The sequence below is a fragment of the Delphinus delphis genome, chromosome 2 (assembly GCF_949987515.2).
Source record: "Delphinus delphis chromosome 2, mDelDel1.2, whole genome shotgun sequence".
Taxonomy (NCBI): Eukaryota; Metazoa; Chordata; class Mammalia; order Artiodactyla; family Delphinidae; genus Delphinus; species Delphinus delphis.
Window position 1 is genome coordinate 154,159,889 of NC_082684.1, and position 9,469 is coordinate 154,169,357.

Here is a 9,469-nt window from a genome sequence, read left to right on the forward strand (position 1 = left end):
AAGTGAATCAGCTATACATATATCCCCATATCCCCTCCCTCTTGTGTCTCCCTCCCAACCTCCCATCCCACCTCTCTAGTTGGTCACAAAGCACCGAGCTGATCTCCCTGTGCAATGCAGCTGCTTCCCACTAGCTATCTATTTTACATTTGGTAGTGTATATACGTCAATTTTACTCTCTCGCTTCATCCCAGCTTACTCTTCCCCCTCCCCGTGTCCTCAAGTCCATTCTCTACGTCTGCATCTTTATTCCTGTCCTACCTCTAGGTTCATCAGAACCATTTTGTTTGTTTGTTTTTTTAGATTCCATATATATGTATTAGCATATGGTCTTTGTTTTTCTCTTTCTGACTTACTTCACTCTGTAGGACAGACCTCAAGTCCATTCTCTACGTCTGCATCTTTATTCCTGTCCTGCCTCTAGGTTCATCAGAACCATTTTGTTTGTTTGTTTTTTTAGATTCCATATATATGTGTTAGCATATGGTCTTTGTTTTTCTCTTTCTGACTTACTTCACTCTGTAGGACAGACTCTAGGTCCATACATCTCACTGCAAATAACTCAATTTAATTTCTTCTTATGGCTGAGTAATATTCCATTGTATATATGTGCCACATCTTCTTTGTCCATTCATCTGTCGATGGACACTTAGGTTGCTTCCACGTCCTGGCTATTGTAAATAGCGCTGCAGTGAACATTGTGGTACATGACTCTTTGTGAATTATGGTTTTCTCAGGGTATATGACCAGTAGTGGGATTGCTGGGTCATATGGTAGTTCTATTTTTAGTTTTTTAAGGAACCCCCATACTGTTCTCCATAGTGGTTGTATCAATTTACGTTCCCACCAATGAAAAGACTACCCTCAGAATGGGAGAAAATATTTGCAAATGAAGCAACTGACAAAGGATGATCTCCAAAATATACAAGCAGCTCATGCGGCTCAATATCAAAAAAACAAACAACCCAATCCAAAAATGGGCGGAAGACCTAAGTAGACATTTCTCCAAAGAAAACATACAGATGGCCAACAAACACATGAAAGGATGCTCAACGTCACTAATCATTAGACAAAAGCCCTTATTTTTTTTCCAATGTTAAGTTGCATTGGCCACAGAAGGATGGATTAAGTGCATCTATTATTGCTAGGTAGCACACTCTGACAGCCACTTTTCATCATAGGAAATGCTCACAGCGCGAAGCTCTTGTCTTTTTGCAAAAGAAAAAAAATGTGCAATTCATCTTTCCGTTCCCAACTGTTTTAACTTTGCCACAAAATAAGCAGCAAACCTCTGGGTGGTAGAAAAGATATTCACAGTCACTCCTTATCTTTACAAAGTATGTTAAATATTCTACTACTTTTTAGAAACTTTTTATTTTATACTGGGGTATAGCCGATTAACAATGTTGTGATAGTTGCAGGTGCACAGCAAAGCGACTCAGCCATACATAAACATGTATCCATTTTGTCCCAAACTCCCCTCCCATCCAGGCTGCCACATAACATTGAGCAAAGTTCCCTGTGCTATACAGTAGGTTCTTGTTGGTTATCCATTTAAAAATAGCAGTGTGCACATATTTAAAATGTGTAAATGCATAAAACCACTTTCCCAGGCATGAATCAGCTGATGACTCCTCAACATGCAGATAGGAAGCAAAAGGAAGAATAAGACCCAGCAGAATGCCTGGTCTTAACTCAGAAACCATCAAGCCACATGACCACCTGACTTGCAGATCAAATGTAAATGTGTCCATTAAACATTCTCCAAAGATTAATTTCTTTCATATCTTTTTGGTATAAATAGCATTAAAACATTTCTTCCCATATGTTAATGACTTGCTTATGCCCTCCCTCTGTATTTGCCTACTGCCCATTGAAAGGCTCCCACCGCTGCCCCCCAGAACTCCAGTCAACACTGATCTCACCCTTTCTCTGGGCATCATATCTGTACTCTAGACATTGTCGTTTGATGATAATATTCTTTCCGTTACACCCCGAGACCTCTCTAGAATCCAAGGATCATTACTCCTCTGTTTAAAATGATAGCCAAGAACAGTCTGTGTAGAAGGGGTCTCACTCTGACTTGCTGCCCCTCTTCTACCTCCTATGGAATAAACCCTCCACCCCAGGTCCCTTCTGTCGGCTTTCCTTGCCCACACGAAGCCACCACAGATGGTTTTACCGCCCTTTCCCTTGAAGGTATTGTGTGTGTGGTGTTTATTTACAGCTAATCTCCTTTTAAAGTGTGAGTATCTACATTTAAAGTGTGAGTTTCTGCATTTTAGAATAAGAACACCTTATAAATCAAGAAGCAAAACAGGGTAACGGCTTTTCAGAGAATATCCAATAAACTTTTGAAATCTCTGTCCCATTTTCAAAAGGTCAGAGTGTAATTTAAATGAAGCATGGAAGGGTTGCAATAAAGTAGCAGCTGTGTAGAATGAATAACTTTCTCGGTAACCACCAAAAAGTGATTCATATAACAGCAAAGGTCTCTTGAACTAATGAATAGCTGTTAAAGATCTGTGCAGAGAATAATATGTAGGTGCAGGGCAGAGACTTCTGGGGTTATAGCTACACTATAATTGAGTTCCCGGCTGGCAAAAAGACCTTTGAAGACCGATTATCTCTGTTTACCCACAGAACAATAAAAGTTTGTAGAAGCCTATTTCCAATCATTCACTTTTTCCACTAAACTAAAATTCCTCCAGTGCAGCCCAGGATGTGGGGCAGAGAGCTTTTCATTTCTGCACATGGACTCAGAGACACCAGCTCAGGTCTAACTGGGGGTTTATGTTTTAGGGCTGAAGATCTGATTAGATGGTCAGAAATTCTAACCCTCCCCCCACCCCATCCATTCCCTTTATAATAAAATACAAGCCTTTTTTTTTTTTTTAATCCATTTGCTCACCTACAAAAAGCCCCTGCTCCTCACTGCTCCTTCGTTTTGATATTGACAAGTAATCTATGCTTTTTTACCCACTCATTCAATGATTTCCAATCTGTGGTCACGTATATGTTGAAATGCATAAACGATGGAGCAAAAACGCAGTGTACTTTACGTGGTTCACTTTTTAACTGATTGCCATGAACACAAAGCCCCAGGAAATGGGAATCATTTCCAAATCAAGAGTATTTTGTTTACAGTTGTTTTGAAAATAATTAGAGGGAGTGGTTCCCGTGCCCTAGAGTCAGCACTTCCTGAAAATTCCCTACTAGAGATTTTTCTCAGGGTAAAGATTTATTCGGTGAGCTGAACTATTCATGTCTTTATTTTTTTTCATTTTTATTGGAGTATAGTTGCTTTACAATGTTGTGTTAGTTTCTACTGTACAGCAAAGTGAAATCAGCTATACGTATATCCCCTCTTTTTTGGATTTCCTTCCCATTTAGGTCACCACAGAACACTGAGTAGAGTTCTCTGTGCTATAGGTAGTTATCTAGTTTATACATAGTATCAGTAGTGTATATATGTCAATCCCAATCTCCCAATTCATCTTAAAGTAACAAAGAATGAACATGTGATATACTTCATTCAATGCCCACCTCCTTCCTTTATTTCATTAGCGAACAGATTACATGCAAGTATATCTAGGGTAGAAACCTCACTTCCTAAAACTTAGAGTAAAAAGTCGGTAACTTAACTATTTATTAACCACCTACACGTTTGCAATATATAATAGATGATTCTTAGAGGGTAAGACACAAATACTCTATAAAAGTGCTGAAAACACTATTAAGAAGAGACTTCGGCGTTGCCCTCCCTGATGAAAACCGAGCCAGAGTGGGAGGCGGCGTGGCTGCAGCGCCGCGGGGAGGGCGGCTCAGGTCGCCTTCTGCAGCCGCGTCTCTGTCAGTTCCCGTCGCCGTCACGGGGGCCCCGAGCGGCTCCAGTCCTGGGCCGGGGCGGAAGCTGCGGTCCCGCCTCAGCGCCCGGAGGACACGCGGGAGGGAGAATGAGCCAGAGGGCCACGCGGGTGCGTCTGTTTGCCACCGGGGGATGTGGTGGCCCAGTGGGAGCTATTCTGACATGTCCACTGGAAGTTGTAAAAACACGGCTGCAGTCATCTTCTGTGACACTTTACATCTCTGAAGTTCATCTGAACACCATGGCTGGAGCCAGTGTCAATCGAGTAGTGTCTCCCGGACCTCTCCATTGTCTAAAGGTGATCTTGGAAAAAGAAGGGCCTCGTTCTCTGTTTACAGGATTCGGCCGCAATTTACTGGTGGTGGCCCCTTCCAGAGCAATATACTTTGCTGCTTATTCAAACTGCACGGAAAAGTTGAATGGTTTATTCGATCCTGATTCTACCCAGGTACACGATTTCAGCTGCACTGGCAGGCATTTACTGTACATTTCTCCCGAGAAAAGAGTGACATTGTGTCCTCTCATGCTTTCCATACGCAGGTCACTTCCTGTAGAGATATGGACTAACTTAAACCTCGTTTTACCGCAATCACAGTGACCAACCCCATTTGGCTGGTAGAGACTCGGTGACAGCTTGATGCAAGGAGCCGAGGGGAAAAGCGAATGGGCGCTTTTGAGTGTGTCCGTAAAGTGTATCAGACAGATGGACTTAGAGGATTTTATGGGGGCATGTCGGCTTCATACGCTGGCATATCAGAGACTGTTATCCATTTTGTTATTTATGAAAGTATTAAGTAAAAACTACTGGAATATAAGATAGCTTCTATGATGGAGAACGAAGAGTCTGTAAAAGAAGCATCCGATTTTGTGGGAATGATGCTAGCTGCTGCCACCTCAACAATGTGTGCCACAACTATAGCATATCCACATGAAGCTGTAAGAACAAGACTGCGTGAAGAGGGAACAAAATTAGATCCTTTCTTCAGACGCTGTCTTTGCTTGTTCAAGAAGAAGGCTATGGGTCTCTTTACTGTGGTCTGACAGCTCATCTGGTGAGACAGATTCCAAACACAGCCACTATGATGGCCACCTATGAATTAGTGGTCTCCCTGCTCAACGGATAGCACCACCAGGCTGCTGCTATAAAGGGGGAAGACCAAAAGATACAGTGGACCATGGAGTACCGAAGCCAGCTTGGTGGACAGAAGGAAAGTAGTGTGGGAACACGGAACTATACCTAAGTGGAAGTTTGGTTGTAGGAATTAAAGTAATCATAACCACATTACTTAGTCTTTTAGTAATGTGAAAAAAACCCTTGGCTGCCTCCAAGAGAAAGCCTTTAGAAGCGCTCCTTCTTCAAAATTGCCATTTCCTCTACCACGTCCACAGGACACAGTTGGCATTTTGTTGATTTATGGCAATCAGAGTATAGTGTTTATTCCATGAGCACTTTTGCAGTCATCTAGACAAAGCCATCTGTAACTATACACTCTACTATAACTGTCCAAAGGTAGTGTTGGCAGTCATAAATTTCTAACTTCTGTATATTTCCTATAAAACTGAAAAATAACAATGATAGCAGTATTTTTACATTTCCTTGAGAGGATCTGGCATGTATTTTAAAGTTAATCGCTTGGCATTAGTAGTCACCGTTTTTGACGACAAATGAAGTAGCGTCTAAACGTGTTTATTTTTAGCTTTAAAATGTTTTGTTGCCACTGCTCACAGGTGCTTTATGTTTAGCATAATTGAACACTTAAATTGTTTGTTAACGTATCAACTCAAATGCTAATAGTCTGGGACACAATAAACCGGTAAAATGTTGATTCTTGGCCAGTTCAGTGACTTGAGCATGTCCTCTTATCTTTTCTAACCTAATGATACATGAATGAATGCAATGTCTTTTCAGTGACTTATTAATTATGAACTTGAATTATCCCCTGTCATACCTAGGTATCATTTTCTTAAAGTGGAAAACATTTACTGCTTCTGAATCTTTCTCTATTTGGTTTCACATTAAGAATTTGAACCTTTGAATTATTTCCAGAAGCTCTGCATACATTGCATTTATTTAGTAGAGAAAATGGTAATTTTCAGCTTTGCCCTTATCAAGTGTTTTTTTTTTTTTAAGGCCACGTTATGAATATCTGGGGCAGCATAAACATTATGAAGAAGGACCCTCTGCTATCTGATTGAGCAGGTAGTGATCCTAATTAACTTATAGTTTTATAAATGAACAAACTGCTTTGGACAAGGAATTTATTCCATCCTAATTTCTTGAATGGTAAATCGTAGAAAGATTCAAGTTAATTCAGATTAAGCATGTTAACAGGATATAGCTTTTACATTTTGCTGTTGAGTTCATTTGCACCCTTTAATACTTTAACTGTATTATATGTATGGCCCTTATTAAGATATTTGCTGTAATTCTATGAAAAGACTTTCACTTATGGATGTTGCTATACTGGTGTGTGAAACTTATACAATTAATCTCCAGTGTGGTACTCAAAAAAAAAAAAAAAAAAAGAGAGAGATTTCATCTTGCAGGATTTTAGAGCTAGGAAGAGATCATCTAGATTAAACTCTCCATTCTACAGGTGACAGAACTAAAGTCCAGAGAGGTGACGTGTCATTCCCAAGGTCAACCAGTAGTGATGGTACCAAGACAGGGTCCCAACTGGGCTGCACCTGTGTCCTAGTCCCTCACTGCAGTGCTTTCTGATTGGCTAGAAACATATACCTAAGTGATCGTAATTATTTCCCTGAGTCTTTCTATCACAAGTGAATTAACAACAAAAATGATACCAAGGCTTTAGAAAAACGATTTTTTCGAGCCCTCCCAGCCACACACAATAGAAAGCAGATATCAGCCGCCTCTATTTATGGTCAGGAATTCAGTTTTCTATCTCACAGAACAATTTCTGGCTCCTGGCAAGTCTGATGTAAATCCTGGAGCATGTAACTGACGCCGTGTGCTAGAAGGGTCAGAGAACTCGGCGGGATGAAGGACCCCAGCCCACCAAGGGCCACATGACTCACACATTCAATCCGATGAAGAGGCTGGTAACATAGCACCATCAGTTCTGTTAAATGCATTTCTCCTCCTCTTTCAAAGCCCCACTCACTGCTGGTCCTTCCTTAGCCAAGACTTTTCCAACCACATTATTATTTCCCTATTATCTGTTTCATGTCATACTAACATAATTAGGGGTGGGGATGCATCTTTCCTAATCACACCCAATTTCTCTTCTGGGAAGAGAGACTATTTCAGGTCACCATCCATCCACGCACTAGACACAGACTTTAAAACGACTTGCTGTTTTCCGACAGGCATATCTCTGGAACACTGGAAAGTTGATATTACACTTGCAGAATGGTGGCCCTTGAAATTAGGTCAATAGTAAAAGAGCTCCTGTGACTAGGAGTTTTGTTTGTCAGTAAATATTTGCTGAGCACCTGTGTGCGCTAAGCTGTGCGGCTACAGAAATCAAGACATCTTTCAAGATCTCTAGAATTCAGTCTCCTTGGGAAGGAAGCTGAATGGAGATTTCAGTGTGACAAGGGAGATAAATGAGGAACCGAAGAAACAGAGAGGAGTGTCTGGGGCCAGCTCGGCAAGTCAGTGAAATCTTACCTGGGGGAGGTGATGTTTGAGCTCTTATCCGATAGCCAGGCAGAGAGAAGACAGTGGCAACAACATCAAACTGGGGAATTATAAGCAGCTCCAATAGTACCGAAAGATGGCTCAGGAGCTAGGAGTCCCAGCAGATGGGGTGCAGCAGGTAAAAGGGGTTGAAGCACCCCTTCCTCTTCTGAAGTTTTCTCTCCGCAGAGCTCTTAGCTCCCAAATGCCAAAGATGACCCGATCTGTTTAGTCTGGTTGCCCAAAATACATTTCAGAATTTCTAGACATCTTTAAAATTCAGCTCCCATTCACTTAGGTTTTCCACCTCTCCCAAGGACACGGGGCAATCAGTGCCTGGTTTTTGGAATATTGCCCTCAGGTTCACAGCTGCTAAATTATTTTATTTTATTTTATTTTATTTTTGGCTGTGTTGGGTCTTCGTTTCTGTGCAAGGGCTTTCTCTAGTTGCGATGAGCGGGGGCCACTCTTCATCGCGGTGCGCGGGCCTCTCACTATTGCGGGCTCTCTTGTCGGAGCACAGGCTCCAGACACGCAGGCTCAGTAGTTGTGGCTCACGGGCTTAGTTGCTTCGCGGCATGTGGGATCTTCCCGTACCAGGGCTCGAACCCATGTCCCCTGCATTGGCAGGCAGATTCTCAACCACTGCGCCACCAGGGAAGCCCAACACAGCTGCTGAATTCTTAAAGCACAATCAACAGAGCGCAGAAGCGAACATGAGAGGCGTCCTTTCCCCATTAGATGAAGAACTTTGGGGGGTATTAACCAACTCCTTCTTAATGAAAAGGGATTTCCCACTTCGAAGAAAGGCTTTCCCCTTAGAGAAAAGTCTGTATTTCTCAAATTGTTATTTCTTAAAATAGCTAGCAGGCCAGCGTTATTTGTGGGTTTTTTTTCTGTGTTTTGTCTTTGGAACTCTGAACTGTACTTAAAATATAGTATATTTTCAACAGTTAAATGGGAGAGAAGGGGTTATGGGTGGTTCAGAGAATTAAAAGTATATGAACATTTTTCGGAGACTACTGGAATTTTTATGTCCTTGGCCAGAGATTGTCTGAAAGGAGTAGAAAAATCCTGATTTTTTAAGGTGTAGGTAAAAGTCCTGTAATACCTCTGGAGAGAATACTTCAGTTGGATTCAAAGGGGTCAGGTCTCTCTGTATAGATAATAGAGGCCATACAAAGAATGGATAATACTAACCATAGAAAGAAAGATGAAATATTTAGGTTGGTGTCTCCACAGGACCTACGACAAAGAATAACACCAACTTCATCTTACACGTCTTTTTTTTGCTATGTAATTATGCCTTTTTTTCCCTCCTCTGCTGGGTACTGCTCAGTGCCTAACTCTGGCTTAAATTTTAAAGGCAGTAATTAAGCCCTAGAAACTCCTGGTGCCAAAGCTGTTCTGCAGTGCTGTTAGTACAGTAAATCACCAAGCTACCCCCTTGGGGCTCCTTCCCAGAAGCTGTCAGAGGCAACTCCATGTTTATGGGAGAGTCTCTCGATGCTTTATACTCACTGGGATAAAATTAAGACAAGGAGCATTCAGTTAAAATGGCAGGGTAAGTAAATGAGCTGTACCGGGTCCCTCCACTTAATTTGCATCAAAGACTTCGAACTGGGGGAATAAAGATGCTGGCGCCGTGTTCTGGCTGAGTAATTCTGGGCTACAGCAGGTATGAGTTTGCTCATTAGGTCGTGGAAGACTGGAGACGTACCATCTCTTCTGTGGATGCTCAAAAAAAAATAACACAGGCGTTTAGAGGCTCTGATACCAACCCCTAAACTGGACAAGAACTGGTGAAGCACCAATGGGATAATATGCAACTCTCATACCTTGTTGGAGATCCAGAGAAGAAAGAGCACATATGGTTTGTGGCCTCTGGGAGTTTACAGATTAGCGGGGAAAACAGTTCAACAAACAAGGGTACAGTGAACAAAAGGGATGCAATAGGA

General features: G+C 41.8%; 1 pseudogene; it reads left to right on the plus strand.

The window, feature by feature from the left end:
• Positions 1–3,956: 3,956 nt before the first annotated feature.
• LOC132419874 (solute carrier family 25 member 36-like) lies at positions 3,957–4,992 on the plus strand (annotated as a pseudogene).
• The last annotated feature ends 4,477 nt before the right edge of the window (positions 4,993–9,469 follow it).